This window comes from Rhinopithecus bieti, unplaced genomic scaffold, assembly GCF_001698545.2.
Source record: "Rhinopithecus bieti isolate Rb0 unplaced genomic scaffold, ASM169854v2 scaffold_10223, whole genome shotgun sequence".
NCBI classification, from domain to species: domain Eukaryota; kingdom Metazoa; phylum Chordata; class Mammalia; order Primates; family Cercopithecidae; genus Rhinopithecus; species Rhinopithecus bieti.
The window spans coordinates 2265065-2273313 of record NW_016806659.1 but is presented as its reverse complement, the minus strand read 5'-3'; the positions used below and the strand labels follow the sequence as shown (position 1 = coordinate 2273313).

Sequence of the window (8249 nt, the reverse complement as noted above, 5' to 3'; positions counted from 1 at the left end):
TTTTTTTTTTTTTTTTTTTTGAGAGGGAGTCTCACTCTGTTGCCCAGGCTGGAGTGCAGTGGTGGGATCCAAGCTCCCTGCAACCTCTGCCTCCTGGGTTCAAGCGATTCTCCTGCCTCAGCCTTCCAAGTAGCTAGGATTGCAGGCACATGCCACTATGCCCGGCTAATTTTTGTATTTTTAGTAGAGATGGGGTCTTACCATGTTGGCCACGCTGGTCTAGAACTCCTGACCTCAAGTAATCTGCCTGCCTCGGCCTCCCAAAGCCCTGGGATTATAGGCATGAGCCACCGCACTCAGCCCAGCTTCCCCATCTTTAAGTGAGGAGTTTGGATGAACATGATGCACTGTAATAAAATCATTAAATTCCACCAGCAGAGCCCTGGGGCATACCACCATGGACTCTTGCCCTTCACGATCTTAGATATTCTCTTTCAGAATGTTGATTTTTTCAACTTTTATCCTTTTTTTTTTTTTTTTTTTAAATTTCAGATAGGGTCTTGCTCTGTTGCTTAGGCTGGAGTGCAGTGGTGTGGTCATAGCTCACTGTGGCCTCAACCTCCAGGGCTCATGTGATCTTCCCTACTCAGCCTCCTAAGTAGCTGGGACTACAGGTGCACACCACCACACCCAGCTAATCTAATGTCTTCTTGATGTCCTGCAATCTGCTAATCTTTCTCTGTTTTGTTCACAAGCATTTTATGAGAGACCATGAGGTCCCACAGCAGGGATCTCACATTTTAAGATGTGTGTCCATAGTTTTTTGAGCCAACAGAAAGCACCCCAACAAATGCACAAGCAGTGTGCCGTGTGCGTGTCCTTATTCTAACAAAGGCTGTGGCTGTGCAGAGAATTCCAGAATTTCCTCGCCGGGATACATCTTCAGGCTAGCGGCAGTGTTGTTCAGATACATTCCATGCTAATGGGGTAAGGTCTTCTGTCAGGGAATTTGATGTTTGTGTAATAATAAGAAAATTTCTGTTCGAAAAGTTGCCTACAGGTTGAAGTTGGAATGGATCGGAGTAGAAAGAAGCAAAACATTCCTCTGATGGAATCACAAGGTCATTTGTTGGAAAAAAATGACCTCAGAGAGCGTGATTGGTTCTGAAAGCGAATCCACCCTCCCCATGGGCTGGGTGGAAGAAGCCAAAGAGGTGATTTGTTCTGTCTGAAAAAGGAATGACAATTTTGCCCTGCCTGTCGGGGACAGATGAGGGAGGTGGGTGGAGGACCTCCAAAAAGGGGTGGAGTAGGAAGAGCACGAGGAGGAGAGTGTGGAGGGAGAGAGGGGCCCGAGGAGATGGCCTTTTGCCAGGCCTGAAGATGGGCCAAGCCTCGAGAAATCTCAGGCAGCAAACAGCAAACAGTAGGAGCCACAGCTCCTACTCAGTTGTAAGTTACTTCTAGTTCTATGCTAGGCTGAACATCCCACCTTTAACCCTATCCCCTGAGTATGTCTGCGTTCCTTCGAAGGGCTCCAGGAGCTGGCTGAGTTCCGCGCTAGGTCTGACCCAGAGCCAAGAGGAGAATTGCTACAGGAGAGGAGAAGGTTTGACCCAGCAAAGGGAGAAATGCCACCTTCCCCAGTCCTGCCTGGAAAAGGTCCTAGGAGGGAGAGGGGCAGGATTTGAAGTCCTCACAATATATAGGAAGGTACCTTGAGCGGTTTTATTTGGGAGCAAAGAAGAGGATGATCCCAGAAGATACAAGGGCACAGAGCTGATGGAAAGGCAGGTATTTGGGTTGCATCCAGGAGCTTGGAGGCAGATGTTGAGTTGTCAAGAGCTGGGCTCTCCAGCTGGAAGCATCTAGCCTTTACGGTGAGACATTGCTTTGGGCTGCAGTTTTTCTTCCTATAAGATGGTGGCCATAATACTTAACTCACAGGGTTGTTGTGTGAAGTAAGAAGTATTACAGGACAATTTTCAAAAAAGGTAAATTCATTCGGCAGGGCACAGTGGCTCACACCTGTCATCCCAGCACTCTGGGAGGCTGAGGTGGCTGGATCACTGGAGGCCAGGAGTTTGAGACCAGCCTGGCCTACATGGCAAAACCCCATCTTTACTAAAAATACAAAAATTAGCTGGGCGTGGTGGTGTGCATCTGTAGTCCCAGCTGCTCGGGAGACCGAGGCACGAGAATCACTGGAACCCGGGAGGCGGAGGTTGCAGTGAGCCGAGATTGTGCCACTATACTCCAGCCTGGCGACAGAGTGAGACTGTGTCTTAAAAAAAAATTGTACATACACATATACTTATATATACACACACATCTCATACAAAGAGAAAAGCTACACATTTTATTTAACGAATTAACGAGGAAGCAGTAAGATGTTACAGGCAGTTTAAATCAGAACTGGATTTACAGTTTCATATTCTCTACTGGGCAAGATGCATGTGCGTTGCTTTGGCCCGGAATTGTGTGCATAGCTAGGAAGCTAGGAACAGGAAACTTCTGCATCTTCAGAAGCCCCACACAAGCTGATGCTGTCTGTGCAGAACTGCAGGGCAGCCCTGCCCAGACAATGGAAGGCATGTGTCCCCACGGAATCAGACAAGCCCTGAGGGTCCCTAGCCAGTGCCCAGAATCCATCAAAGGGACACTGAGTTTTTTGCTCCTTTAAAGCCTATCACAACTGAACAATCTTCATCTCCCTGCCCCAGGATCACAGCAGTCTCCAAAAATGATTCCCGATCAAAAGACAGTGGGTCTCAGTTGGGCCTATTTACATAGGTGTGGTGAGAATGTTCTAGACTTTCCAGAACTCCTTGGGTTAGCTTTCTTATTTTTTTAGATACAGTCTCGCTCTGTCACCCAGGCTGGCATGCAATGGTGTGATCTCGGCTCACTGCAACCTCTGCCTCCCGGGTTCAAGTGATTCTCCTGCCTCAGCCACCCGAGTAGCTGGGATTACAGGCGTGTGCCACCGTGCCCAGCCAATTTTTGTATTTTTAGTAGAGATGGGGTTTCGCCATATTGGCCAGGCTGGTCTTGAACTCCTGGCTTCAAGTGATCTGCCCGCCTCGGCCTCCCAAAGTGTTGGGATTATAGGCATGAGCCACCACACTTGGCCCATAGCTTTCAAATCTCGAGTGTTGTGCAGCATTGAGAAACTGCCATGGCCCTGGAATTCACTTCTGTCTGTCTGCATAGAAAATCTTAGCTGGGATTTATAAAAGCCTCTTTTTTCTGCTAGGAAACCTAGTTCAAGGAACTGTCTCCACCAGATCTCATCTATGTACCTGTAACTTTGGATGGTTTCCTCTCTTCTCAAAGTTCCCTACATCGGTTGATGCTCCTGGAGTGCAGGAAACTGCCCTCCCTACCACCTGTGAGGCTGGGACTCAAGGGTCTGGCATGTTCTCCTGCAATAGCTTTGTGGTGTCAATTCTGTATATAAAGTGGCTTACCCCACCTGATTAAATGAGAATCGCTTCTAAGTATGACAAACCCAAAATAACCCTTATTGCATAATGCTATTTTATCCCAGCAAAAGAAGAAAAGTTCTCCATTGAATTTATGAAAATAACTTTATTTCCATGAAAAGTTAAGACTAAGTCATTTTTTCGAATTCTGGAGGGTTAGTGAAAATTAGAAACTATTTAAAAAATGATTCTTTTCAATCGACAGAAGCAAAGTCTATTAAATTGTAGGTTAAGAAGGAAGAGAAGGAGCTTCCTCACAGATCTAGAAATGAAAGAACGCCAAAGCAACATCAGCAATATTCCAAAAATAACCATAACAAAATTGCCTCATTCAATCCTAAGTAATAGTTCCTGTTCTCTCCATCCCAGTCAAGACAGAACTTTTAGGGAGCTCCTGCTCTGAGCCTAGAGGCCTAGAAGTCATGACTCCATCTGATGGATGATCTGAAGGCGGCCTAAGTGAGGTCTGCTCAGGAGCCTGTCCCCGCGAGGCGACTCACTGTAGCATTCTCAGCTCAGAGCCCCCACATGTCCTTTTGAGCCTCCAAGGCTGCCCCTTGTGGAAGATGCAGCCACTCGCCAGTGGCTTACAGCAGAGTCCCAGGTGCACATCAGAGTAAATACAAAACTACTGGTAGTCGACTGTTGGTTAATTTATTACAGCAACCAATAAAACAAAACTGCAGGAAAGTAAGATTCTCTATTGGGAAATAAGTATTTCATGAGCGTTTTGATCAGTGTCTCACTAAAGGTAAAGCATACAATGGATGGTGACGAGGGCACTGGCAAACCTTCAGGGCCTTCCTAAGAAGTGTGCAGTGTCTGAAATATTTATACTAATGACAGTTTACTGATACAAACTTAATCTAGGGAGGCTGAGCATCTCTTTGGATGCTGATGAAAGAGTAACAAACATAATTACTTCTGGCCTCTCTGGCTCTTGCTTCATAAGGTGAAAGTACAAACCTTTGTGAATTTCCAGGGACCCTCTGAGAAGTTCTGAAGAATATTTGAGTTCAAGATAAAAAGTTTTCTTTTACTCTTTCTATCTTTAGGATCTGATCTCTGCGAGGAATAATCAGAAGAGTTGTCAGAGAAGATGCAGGCACTTGACTCCGAGTGTATCATGGGTGCTCAAGAATTAATTCTTGCTTACTCTTTTAGTAATGCAAACAAATGTAAAAGTAAACAGAAGGTGACATGGGTTTAAAGAATCATCTCTTTCACAAGGGAGTTTTGTATTTGTTTCATTTTAAATACTCAAGGACTGAATAAAATCAGCATAAAGCACAGACATTTTTCTGGCAAGACACACACATTATTGGTGTCAGGCAGACCACAAGGAAGGTGAAGAACAGCCTTCGTGCTGCAGGTCGGCGGTCCCCAGCCTTTTTGGTACCAGGAACTGCTTTCATGGAAGACAATTTTTCCACGGACCGGTGTGGGGGGATGGTTTCTGGATGATTCAGGCGCATTACATTTACTATACACTTTATTTCTATTATTATCACATTGTAACATATAATAAAATAATTGTACAACTCACCATAATATAGAATCAGTGGAGGCCTGAGCTTGTTTTCCTGCCACTAGATGGTCCCATCTAGGGGTGATGGGAGACGGTGACAGGTCATCAGGCATTAGATTCTCATAAGGAGCATGTGACCTAGATCCCTCACTTGTGAGTTCACAATAAAGCTCATGCTCCTGAGAGAATTTAATGCCACGGTTACAGAAGGCAGAGCTCAGGCAGTACTGTGAGTGACAGGGAATGGCTGTAACCACCGCTTACCTCCTGCTATGTGGCCCGGTTCCTAACAGACCATGGACTGTTGCCAGCCCATAGCCTGGAGATCGGGGACCCTTGCTGTAGATGAAGGCAGTGACCAGTAAGCTAAGGCAGCAAGCCCATCAAAAGTGAGGAAACTTTGCTAAGATCTAAGATACTTCATGTCTCCTTTCAGACTCAGGTATTATAAACCAAGGCAAATAAAATTCACTTCTTTAGACCTTCATTCACTGCGTTCGTTCATATTCCGGAACAAAACTACTTTTTACTGCGTGACAAAACAAAAGCACACACAGAGAGCTTTATTTCTTTGTCACTATTGCTTCGTGTATCAACCACCTATATGAAAGATAATTTTCATCCAAAGTAACCAACTTCTATTTCACAGGAAAAGCTGAGGAGGTGGCAGAAAATTGACAGCTGCCCTATGCAAGCATTTCTGCAGGTGAGCAGAGCGCAGGAGCGCACAGCCACGTGCTTCCACATCCACACGGTTACTCCTTCAAGTGGCAAACATGAATACATCTGTCAACACAACTCAAAAGATCCAGGCTTTCTGTAGAATATACAAATAAGAAGCAAAAGTGGATAAGCCTAAAACGATGCTTAGCAATCCATGCTTTAGTGTTATAGCTTACTTAGTTTACCTAGGTATCTGATGATTATCTATTCATTAACTCTATTCAGTATCAGGTTCTGAGTTATCTAAAGATTCCAGGTTCTAAGTTATCTGAAGATCTTGGAAATTTATTTAATTGGAGAAATTATACTACAAAACATAGGTTGAGGTAACAGGTGTGTCTAAATAGTGATTCAATTTAGAGTAATACCAATATTCAGTTTTCATAATAGTGACATTGTATTAGACTAATGTTATCTTTTTGATAAACTATTTAAGAAGGCCAGATTATTCTCTTCATGAGAGATTCAACCAAATACACAATTGAATTATACTTAACACGTAAATCAAAGACAAGACCTATCTGTATTTTAAAAACCAAAATTACTAAGCTAGTTTGACTTGCCACAGATTTACCTTAGTTACGGGAACTTGGATTTATAAAATGTATGTAAGGTAGCAGTTTCTGTATGAAGGATATTTTAAAAAGCCTAACACATTGAAAGCACTAGAAGCTAGAAATACAAGACATATAAGATACATAAATGCCTCTTTTCCTATAAACTAATAAGAACAGAGCTCCTCTGATTTAAGAGACATAACGAATTCATTAATTTATTTCACACTCACATATCGAGGGATCAAGGCTTTTCTCAGTTGTAGACTTGCAGACACATGGATCACAGATCACAGGCACACAGAGAGATTTTGGCTTTGGCCCTGCAACTTCAGCCAAAGGCCAGAAGTAAGCAACATACCCTCTTACCAATCCCAGTTCTCAAAGAGCCGTGCTTTGCAGCGGGCACTAAATTTCTAACTGACTGGAGCTCAAAACAAACAGACAAGAAAGGACCAACAAACTGGATTTCCTGTTGTCTCTCACTAGAAAGGAACTAGATCTATGTCATCCATCTACAGTGATGACTAAAAGGTCAGACCAAAAACCAAATTCTCAATCGCTGTTGTCAGGAATAGGGGATAACTTACAGTCAGGAATAAACCAGAAATAAAACCACAAACACAAATTCTGTAAAGATTAGAAAAATGAAACTAGAGGAACAGAGAGTGAGTAAAACAGAAGTTCTGTGGCTGCCTGGAAGTCACCCTGGGAAGTGAGGGAGTACAAAGCTGAGGCTCTGGTGGCATCGGAAGTGCCCTTTAGCAGCTCATCCGGCTCTGGCCGGTGAATCCACTGTGTATCTCACAGGACCAGTAAAACTGCTAGAGGGTCATTTCCAAAACGGTAGAATCATGACCCCGCTATAAATACAGAATGTATACATGTCAAATATTTTGTTTAACTAGTAATTAACAAGAGAGCCCGTTCAAATATTTATCTTCTCCATTGGATAAAACCCATTTGCATTGCTGTGAACACCTTTTGCGTTACCATAGACAGAAAACATCTGTATCACCCTCAGCCCTCCACAAGTTAGTTTCTGTCTCTACAGTGTTGCCAACTGGCCCAACTAAACAGTCAAAGTTGTGCAGCCACATAGAATCAGACAATTCCTGGAAGGTCCACTAGACAACAGCCGAAATTCCGTGGAAAGGATCCCTGCCATCTTTCTTCTCCATTACAAAGTCTTTTTCCTGGGACAAGGATGTTAGAAGTGCATCGGTCACCGAGCAGAGGCCAGTAACTAGGAAGGAGTGGCAGCTGCTTAACAATGTTTTTCAGACAGGCAGGTGCCATGGCTCTGGAGTGTTGTCCAGAGTGGGCTGAATCCCTCCCTGGCTCCTCCGAGTTTACCTCTTTCTTCCTGGGGAAAGAGACTAAAAGTGTTGGTGAGAGTGGGGTCAGAGAGGGGTGATAGTGGAGGGGGACATCGCCTGAGGACACAGGCTTGCGGTTTCCTGTAGGAATGTACACTTGGTTTTCCTATTTCCCCAGTTTTTCTGTGAGGTTGCCTGGAATGTTCACAAATACAATGTTATCTTGAACGTGTCGGGGGAGTTGGCACAGAATTAAATACTACAATGATTTTTTAAAATGAACATGCTTTTTTTCTTCCTGCAGAAGTGATTTTAAAAGTTCTCAACAACCAAAACAGCACAGGCAGTGACAATCAAGCTCCACCGCTGACCAATGAGAAGCAATGTGAGCTGTGACCACACTCACTCAAGTCGGCTCGTCTATTTCCTTCCTGTAAATTTCAGCTTGCTCCTTCCAGGAAAACCAGAAAATGCCCCAAGCGAGGACAGCCTGGGTTAATACGTCCTCTGTGTTCTTTGCAGTCTATTTATCTATATTTTACTATATATTTTAAAATATGGATTAACACTTACCTGCTAGTTTGCAGTTAAAATTAAGTATGGTGAATATCATTTAATTGCACGTCTGAAACCCCTCTCTTCAGACTGATCATCTTCTATGCGCTATGTGGATTTCTCATCTCCTGTTGTCCACTCTTGC

The 8249-nt window shown here is 43.9% G+C and overlaps 2 long non-coding RNA genes across 2 annotated transcripts in view; one reads left to right on the top strand and one right to left on the bottom strand.

The window, feature by feature from the left end:
- LOC108532997 (uncharacterized) overlaps positions 1-5014 on the bottom strand; it is a 15104-nt gene extending 10090 nt beyond the window's left edge. The window contains exon 1 of the long non-coding RNA XR_001886617.1: positions 4972-5014. This is a non-coding gene — a long non-coding RNA (uncharacterized LOC108532997). The remainder of the gene's footprint in view (positions 1-4971) is intronic.
- A 182-nt stretch (positions 5015-5196) lies between these two features.
- On the top strand, positions 5197-8019 carry LOC108533027 (uncharacterized). Its single transcript, XR_001886622.1, has 3 exons — positions 5197-5395; positions 5603-5659; positions 7854-8019. It is a non-coding gene; the product is annotated as an uncharacterized LOC108533027 (long non-coding RNA).
- Positions 8020-8249: the final 230 nt, after the last annotated feature.